The sequence below is a fragment of the Pelodiscus sinensis genome, chromosome 5 (genome assembly GCF_049634645.1).
Source record: "Pelodiscus sinensis isolate JC-2024 chromosome 5, ASM4963464v1, whole genome shotgun sequence".
Classification (NCBI taxonomy): Eukaryota; Metazoa; Chordata; order Testudines; family Trionychidae; genus Pelodiscus; species Pelodiscus sinensis.
The window spans coordinates 148,985-158,356 of record NC_134715.1 but is presented as its reverse complement, the minus strand read 5'-3'; positions in this window follow the sequence as shown (position 1 = coordinate 158,356).

The window sequence follows — 9,372 nt, the reverse complement described above, 5'->3', positions numbered from 1 at the left end:
GAGAGGGAAGTCAGCAGGCAGGCGCCCCTCTTGCTTCTGCAGAATTAGAAGCCACTGCAGAGAAATATAGCCTAGTGGTTAGAATAGGAATGGAGGGTCAGACTGCCAGGGTTCTCGTCCCTGACGTGCTCTGCGCTTCAGTTTACTCCTCTGTAAGATGGGTGCAGATACGAACCTGCCTTTCCGGGGCTTAATGTTTCTAACATGCTTTGTGATCATCAGATGCAGAGAACACGGAGATCAGCCTGACAAATGCAGCGCCTGCACTTTCAGGCTGATTGTGTGCCAAGACCAAATGCTCCCAGACTATCGTGTTCTGAAGCACCAATGATGAGAGCTCAGGTAATTAGCAGAGACCTTTGCAGTGCTGCTGGTGCCGGCTGCCTGATGCATCGCTGTGCCCTGTGGGTCACACCATTCAGCTCATGCCAGCTCGAGCGAAGCTGAAGTCTTTTTGAAAAAGCGGCAGAGCTGGTCTATCAGGAGACCCTGGGAACAGGGCGTTTCGTGTGCTTCTACCTATTAACGCTTTCTGTGATCACTTTGAATGTATTTGTGACGAAGGACTGGAGTATGATGCAGTCTGCTATGTGGATGGCATCTGACACCATGCAAATGATAATATTTCAGTCAGAAAAGCCTCCCTCTTCGGGATCCCAATTAGCAAGTCAGGTCGTCTGGCACCATTGGAGGGCCTGCAGCAGGGACCCCTGCAGGGCTGGCAGGGCAGAAGGCTTCCTGCAGGAAGCTGCCGGTGGGGGAGACCCAGCGCCTGGCTGCCTAGCAGGGCTGGGGGCTGTGGTAGCCGTGGCCCAGCAGGCAGAGAGCCGTGGCCTGCAACCACCCAGCTCCAATGTGTGGCTGCCCGGCGGGGCCTGGAGCCGCAGTGCCCAGCTGCCCAGTAGTGTCCCTCTAAGCTGCGCGTGAACCCTGCAGCCAAGCCTGTTTCTGGTTCCTCCACTGCTCTTGTCCGTGCTTGATCCTCGCCTCTTCTCCACTTCCCGGCCCTCGGCTTAGGGCCCTGCCACATCCACCACCATGGAAAACATCTCATCTCCCCTGTGAAATCTGGGCCCATCCAGGGGTTCCTCCCTTGCGCAGGGCTCCAGCTGCTGGTCCACTGGGAACGGGGAGGGATGGGTCATCTTCCCCTGCAGGGGCTGCTCCTGGGCTGGCCCAGACCCACCAGCTGCAGGAAGTTCCACGCCCCTAGCTGTCCCCCCTGGGTAGGGAGACTGCAGCTGGAGCTGGGAGACGGCTCGTCAGTGCGTGTTAAGCCGCGCCATTGGTTTTATTGGCTGATTCGGGGGGCTGGGGTAGGGGTTTGAGCAGAGTCCTAGCTGGGGAATCCCGTCATTGTAAGCACCTGCCGCTGCCTATAGCTGTGTCTTAGGGGCTCCCTGCGCCGGGCGCCTCACATTTCAGTGAGCTGCCGGCAGCGCTCCTGTTTGAAGGGAACGATGTTTTGTGCTTGGCTCTCTGCTAAGCTGGCCCAGCTCAGCCCAGTAGCGGCGCTGTGCGGAGCCCAGGCCCTGCGCTAGGCACACTGGGAAGGAAGCCTGCACACCGCCGCTTGCTGCCTTTGGCAGCCATCTCACCTGCTACAGCCAGCCTGCCACTGCCACTTGGCTGTGTCACCAAATCGCCTCGTCCTGCTTTCACTGCTCCCTCCCGAACAAGGGATCTTGGTTACGCAAGTCACTCTGAAACCAGACTTTTGTTTAAGCATTTGCCATGATGTAACATGAGTCTAAAATGATCTTTTCCAGTAGGAGCATCCCAACTTCCCACGTACAGGCAAACGTTAGCAAAACCCAACAGATGCCTGTGATTCTCGCGCCAGGGACTGCCTGCCAGGAAAGCGCCTCTACCTGGCACAAGTGGCCTCACATGGTGCCAAATTCCAGGGAACTGGACTTGTTCTTATTCAGAATGATGCAACAAGGGCAGCGCCTTAATGCCGGAGCCTGGCAGCGAGTGTTATCAGGGTACATGGTAGGTGAAGGAGCGCGCACAGCTGGAGGGGAGTCTATAAGGCAGTGTCCAAACTTTTCACTTCACTCCCTCCCGTACCTCCGCCTGCCCCCACCCCACCAGGGGTGCAATAGATCCTGCTGCATGACCAGGCTGTAACTGAGCATTCTCTGCTTTGCTAATACTGCCCTACGCAGCCGCCCCCCCGGGGGCCAGCTGGGGGATAGGGCTGCGGGTGGATGAGTGGTGGATGGGCCGGGGGGCCTCTGGAGCCAGTGCTGATACGCACCACACAGAGCTTTGGGGGATCTGATGCCCCAGATTTGGTGGTGCGAACGCCGCTGCATATTTTGTGCATAATGCGAATGTTCCCGTCTGCACCTATCCCCAGCACAATAATGCACTTCCCAGTCTTGACCACATTCCAGAGCAGCTTGTCCAGAGCATGGCTGTGGATCGTTTGGGGCCTGCCAATGGGAGTTTATCCATCGGGCTTTGGATCAGGCCCATAATGAGTCAGCTGCTAATTCTCACAGCCCAAGATTCTCTAGGTCCATCTCACGTAATCATTTCGCTGCCAATGCAGGGCATGGTGCAGCTCAGCCCCGCTCCTGGCTACTGTGGCACAGACAAGCTACACCTCCTGCTTTGTCTGCCCTCTGGGCATCCACATACCTGGACTGGAAGCCCTCTGCAGTTTGGACCAGCTTTGCGGAGGTATCTGTACAGCAGGTAACATGCCAGACAGAGCCTTCCTCCGCGCTGCGTGAGCCTGTGTGCTACCACAGGGCAGATCATGTCAGAATAGTAAGTACTTGCTCTGTTCCCTCCACGGTCTGAGCCCCACAGATCACACACCCTTATCAGCAATAAGCATAAGGCAGCCAAGAGTATGTCAGACCATTGTTAGTTCTGCTGCTCCATCCAGCAGGAAGAAGAGTTCCTGCCAACTACTAGCAAATGCAATTTCTCAGGGCGTGTTCATATTATGCAGTTTTGAGAGTCAAGGCTGGGTCGACCCAGCCCTATTGCTAAAAGTTGTCACATAGGAATGCCAACGAGATACTTCCACCCCCACCCGCAGCAAAACCTTGTCCTTCCCGGGGAGAGCGGTGACCACTGTAAACAACCGAAGTTTTGTCAAGCAAGTGCAAGTGTAGACACAGCCGTGTTAGTAGAAGATACTCAGAGCTGGCCTCAGCAGAGTTTAGCCTGCTGAAGGGGTGGGAGGCAGAGGCTGGACCTGGTAATTCAGTGCTCTGGGGGGCTGGTTAGGAGCTGGAAGAAAGCTTCTTAAAACTGAAGTGTGAACGTGCCTTGTCCCTGCTGCTGCACGCCGAAAGCAGGCCTGCCCGAGTCTGCCCGTAGACAAGCAGAGTGTGGGGCAGGAGTGGCCAGAGGTCTGTGCGTGTGTGGTTGGCATATGAGTTGCGGAGAGGGGAGAAGAGAAAAAACTGAAGATGCTGGGAAACGGACCCACAGCTGGAGGAGCAACTGAGATCCCAGGGTCTGACCCTGGAGAAATCTGGGGAGCTATTCCTAGGTCGGGGTGCAGGCTGGAAAGAGCACACTTGGTGCTGTCCCACTCCTGCATTCCGGGCTTTGGGCCTTTTCTGCAACAAAACCAAACGGCTGCAAACGCTACGTGGCTGGTGTTTCTGCTCCCGATTGGATTGCCCCCACGGCCTTTGGACTAGGCGCTCGGGTCAGAAAGGGGCAGCATTATATAAGCTGCCTTGGTGGTTTACACGAGTCGGCCTTGAACCCCGCTCCTGACATCCCACCATGGCAGGGCCACCTTACACAACCCAACACTGAACTAGCGCTGCCCTTGGGCAGGGCACGGGAAGAGGAGCTAGCCAATGCACCGCGCAGTCTGGGTCTTGGGGAGATCGCTTGCTCGTGTGTTGGCCCTGCAGGGCAGGACGTGCAGCTGGCTGCGGGGAATGCTCTGAACCCCGGTTCCCTTTCCTGCAGGCCCTGACATTCCTGCAGACCGGGCTGTCCCCTCTCCTGCCCCTTCCGGGGTGCTTAGTGGCTTTCAAAGCAGCTTGCTGTGAGCAGGCCTTTTGGAAATCGCTTCTGCCTGAGCCTGCCAGGCAGAGGCACCAGCTGGATTTGGACTCACCCCAGGGGCACACGCCTGCCTGTTTCTGCTGCACCCCCGTGAGCACAGCACTCAGGCGCACACTCCACGTGCGTCACCGTGGACGTCCACAGGACTTGGGTGTGCACTGGAGTGTGGGCTGCTTCCAAACCGCAGTTCAACTGCCATCTGTCGCTTGCCATTCTCAGGGGACTTCCTGGGCCTGCTTGCTCCCAAGCCCGGCGCGCAATCGGGGGGTCTAGCCGCACTCAGTCTGTAGCCAGTCAGCCTTCTGCCCGGGGGTGCCTCTCTGCCCCTGGAGCAGCCCTTGTCTCTCTCTGCTTTGGCATTCCGGTGGGGGCACGGCTCGGAAGTAGAGCAGAGCTGCCTCCACCCCCCCAGCTGAGAGCTTGACCTCACTGCTGTGTGTGTAGGACCTCACTGCTGTGTGTGTAGGACCTCACTGCTGTGTGTGTAGGACCTCACTGCTGTGTGTGTGTAGGACCTCACTGCTGTGTGTGCGTAGGACCTCACTGCTGTGTGTGTGTAGGACCTCACTGCTGTGTGTGTAGGACCTCACTGCTGTGTGCGTAGGACCTCACTGCTGTGTGTGTAGGACCTCACTGCTGTGTGCGTAGGACCTCACTGCTGTGTGTGCGTGTAGGACCTCACTGCTGTGTGTGTAGGACCTCACTGCTGTGTGTGTAGGACCTCACTGCTGTGTGCGTAGGACCTCACTGCTGTGTGTGCGTGTAGGACCTCACTGCTGTGTGTGTAGGACCTCACTGCTGTGTGCGTAGGACCTCACTGCTGTGTGTGCGTGTAGGACCTCACTGCTGTGTGTGCGTAGGACCTCACTGCTGTGTGTGTGTAGGACCTCACTGCTGTGTGTGTGTAGGACCTCACTGCTGTGTGTGTAGGACCTCACTGCTGTGTGTGTGTGTGTAGGACCTCACTGCTGTGTGTGTAGGACCTCACTGCTGTGTGTGCGTAGGACCTCACTGCTGTGTGTGCGTAGGACCTCACTGCTGTGTGTGTAGGACCTCACTGCTGTGTGTGTGTAGGACCTCACTGCTGTGTGTGTAGGACCTCACTGCTGTGTGTGTGCGTAGGACCTCACTGCTGTGTGTGTAGGACCTCACTGCTGTGTGTGTGTAGGACCTCACTGCTGTGTGCGTAGGACCTCACTGCTGTGTGTGCGTAGGACCTCACTGCTGTGTGTGCGTGTAGGACCTCACTGCTGTGTGTGCGTAGGACCTCACTGCTGTGTGTGCGTGTAGGACCTCACTGCTGTGTGTGCGTAGGACCTCACTGCTGTGTGTGTGCGTAGGACCTCACTGCTGTGTGTGCGTAGGACCTCACTGCTGTGTGTGCGTAGGACCTCACTGCTGTGTGTGTAGGACCTCACTGCTGTGTGTGTAGGACCTCACTGCTGTGTGTGTGTAGGACCTCACTGCTGTGTGTGCGTAGGACCTCACTGCTGTGTGTGTGTAGGACCTCACTGCTGTGTGTGTAGGACCTCACTGCTGTGTGTGTAGGACCTCACTGCTGTGTGTGCGTAGGACCTCACTGCTGTGTGTGTGTAGGACCTCACTGCTGTGTGTGTAGGACCTCACTGCTGTGTGTGCGTAGGACCTCACTGCTGTGTGTGTAGGACCTCACTGCTGTGTGTGTGTAGGACCTCACTGCTGTGTGTGCGTAGGACCTCACTGCTGTGTGTGTAGGACCTCACTGCTGTGTGTGCGTAGGACCTCACTGCTGTGTGTGCGTAGGACCTCACTGCTGTGTGTGTAGGACCTCACTGCTGTGTGTGTGTAGGACCTCACTGCTGTGTGTGTGTGTAGGACCTCACTGCTGTGTGTGTAGGACCTCACTGCTGTGTGTGCGTAGGACCTCACTGCTGTGTGTGTAGGACCTCACTGCTCTGTGTGTGTAGGACCTCACTGCTGTGTGTGTGTGTAGGACCTCACTGCTGTGTGTGTAGGACCTCACTGCTGTGTGTGCGTAGGACCTCACTGCTGTGTGTGTAGGACCTCACTGCTCTGTGTGTGTAGGACCTCACTGCTGTGTGTGTGTGTAGGACCTCACTGCTGTGTGTGTAGGACCTCACTGCTGTGTGTGTGTAGGACCTCACTGCTGTGTGTGTGTGTAGGACCTCACTGCTGTGTGTGTGTAGGACCTCACTGCTGTGTGTGTAGGACCTCACTGCTGTGTGTGTAGGACCTCACTGCTGTGTGTGCGTGTAGGACCTCACTGCTGTGTGTGTAGGACCTCACTGCTGTGTGTGTAGGACCTCACTGCTGTGTGTGCGTGTAGGACCTCACTGCTGTGTGTGTGTGTAGGACCTCACTGCTGTGTGTGCGTAGGACCTCACTGCTGTGTGTGTAGGACCTCACTGCTGTGTGCGTAGGACCTCACTGCTGTGTGTGCGTAGGACCTCACTGCTGTGTGTGTAGGACCTCACTGCTGTGTGTGTAGGACCTCACTGCTGTGTGTGTGTGTAGGACCTCACTGCTGTGTGTGTAGGACCTCACTGCTGTGTGTGTGCGTAGGACCTCACTGCTGTGTGTGCGTAGGACCTCACTGCTGTGTGTGTGCGTAGGACCTCACTGCTGTGTGTGTGTAGGACCTCACTGCTGTGTGTGTAGGACCTCACTGCTGTGTGTGTGTAGGACCTCACTGCTGTGTGTGCGTGTAGGACCTCACTGCTGTGTGTGTGTGTAGGACCTCACTGCTGTGTGCGTGTAGGACCTCACTGCTGTGTGTGCGTAGGACCTCACTGCTGTGTGTGCGTAGGACCTCACTGCTGTGTGTGTAGGACCTCACTGCTGTGTGTGCGTGTAGGACCTCACTGCTGTGTGTGCGTAGGACCTCACTGCTGTGTGTGCGTGTAGGACCTCACTGCTGTGTGTGTAGGACCTCACTGCTGTGTGTGTGTGTAGGACCTCACTGCTGTGTGTGTGCGTAGGACCTCACTGCTGTGTGTGCGTAGGACCTCTCTGCTGTGTGCTTTACTGACCAGGTGGGGTTTGCAGCAGTGGGGTGGCAGAGGCCCTCTCCGAGGAGATGAAGTCTTTTGCCCACAGAGAAGGGCCTCCTCTGTACCTCCTCTTTACCTGCTGCCTGCCCGAGGGTCCTTGGCAGGCCAGGTTCTCACAGTGCATCTGACACGGGTCTCACTTTTACGCGCGTGTTTCAAATTTTCCTGCAGCCGCTTGCTGGGGTCAGGCAGGATTTCCCCTCAGAACCTCCGCTGCATTGTAGCGTTTGAGGGTTTGTTTTTCCCTCCTTCCTCTGGAGCCTGCAGGACAGCCCGGCTGGAAAGTGCACTCTGGACGGGGGGCAGGGCATGGCGATGGCACTGAGCCCTTCTCTGGGAGGTGCGTGGCTGGCTCTGGCTCAGGCTCACATGCTCAGGGCCCCAGGGCTCGCTGCGCGGGGGTCAGGAGGGAACTTCCCCAGCTCGGATGGCCAGTGACCCTGTCTGGGAGAGCTGCCTTGCTCTGCAGTGAGTGGGCACCGGTTGCTCGCCAGCCTACACGCTGTATAGCTCACTGATCATTTCCCCATTGGTGCAGGGGCCTCGGCACAGCCCCTCCCGTTCTCTGCCTGTGACACATCACAACCTGCTGTCCCATGGGCTGTCACCCCGGTCCCTTCCAGTCGGGGGTGTAGTGTGCTGGGGCTGTCACCCCGGTCCCTTCCAGTCGGGGTGTAGTGTGCTGGGGCTGTCACCCCGGTCCCTTTCAGTCGGGGGTGTAGTGTGCTGGGGCTGTCACCCCGGTCCCTTCCAGTCGGGGGTGTAGTGTGCTGGGGCTGTCACCCCGGTCCCTTTCAGTCTGGGGTGTAGTGTGCTGGGGCTGTCACCCCGGTCCCTTTCAGTCTGGGGTGTAGTGTGCTGGGGCTGTCACCCCGGTCCCTTTCAGTCGGGGGTGTAGTGTGCTGGGGCTGTCACCCCGGTCCCTTTCAGTCTGGGGTGTAGTGTGCTGGGGCTGTCACCCCAGTCCCTTTCAGTCGGGGGTGTAGTGTGCTGGGGCTGTCACCCCGGTCCCTTTCAGTCGGGGGTGTAGTGTGCTGGGGCTGTCACCCCGGTCCCTTCCAGTCGGGGGTGTAGTGTGCTGGGGCTGTCACCCCGGTCCCTTTCAGTCGGGGCTGTAGTGTGCTGGGGCTGTCACCCCGGTCCCTTTCAGTCGGGGCTGTAGTGTGCTGGGGCTGTCACCCCAGTCCCTTCCAGTCGGGGGTGTAGTGTGCTGGGGCTGTCACCCCGGTCCCCTTTCAGTCGGGGGTGTAGTGTGCTGGGGCTGTCACCCCGGTCCCCTTTCAGTCGGGGGTGTAGTGTGCTGGGGCTGTCACCCCAGTCCCTTTCAGTCGGGGGTGTAGTGTGCTGGGGCTGTCACCCCGGTCCCTTTCAGTCGGGGGTGTAGTGTGCTGGGGCTGTAACCCCGGTCCCCTTTCAGTCGGGGGTGTAATGTGCTGGGGCTGTCACCCCAGTCCCTTTCAGTCGGGGGTGTAGTGTGCTGGGGCTGTCACCCCGGTCCCCTTTCAGTCGGGGGTGTAGTGTGCTGGGGCTGTCACCCCGGTCCCCTTTCAGTCGGGGGTGTAGTGTGCTGGGGCTGTCACCCCGGTCCCTTTCAGTCGGGGGTGTAGTGTGCTGGGGCTGTCACCCCGGTCCCCTTCCAGTCGGGGTGTAGTGTGCTGGGGCTGTCACCCCGGTCCCTTTCAGTCGGGGGTGTAGTGTGCTGGGGCTGTCACCCCAGTCCCTTTCAGTCGGGGGTGTAGTGTGCTGGGGCTGTCACCCCGGTCCCTTCCAGTCGGGGGTGTAGTGTGCTGGGGCTGTCACCCCGGTCCCTTCCAGTCGGGGTGTAGTGTGCTGGGGCTGTCACCCCGGTCCCTTCCAGTCGGGGGTGTAGTGTGCTGGGGCTGTCACCCCGGTCCCCTTTCAGTCGGGGGTGTAATGTGCTGGGGCTGTCACCCCGGTCCCTTTCAGTCGGGGGTGTAGTGTGCTGGGGCTGTAACACCAGTCCCCTTTCAGTCGGGGGTGTAGTGTGCAGGGACTCTAACACCAGTCCCCTTTCAGTCGGGGGTGTAGTGTGCAGGGACTCTAACACCGGTCCATTTCAGTCAGGGATGTAGTGTGCTGGGGCTGTAACCCCGGTCCATTTCAGTCGGGGGTGTAGTGTGCAGGGACTGTAACGCCGGTCCATTTCAGTCGGGGGTGTAGTGTGCAGGGACTGTAACCCCGGTCCATTTCAGTCGGGGGTGTAGTGTGCAGGGACTGTAACGCCGGTCCATTTCAGTCGGGGGTGTAGTGT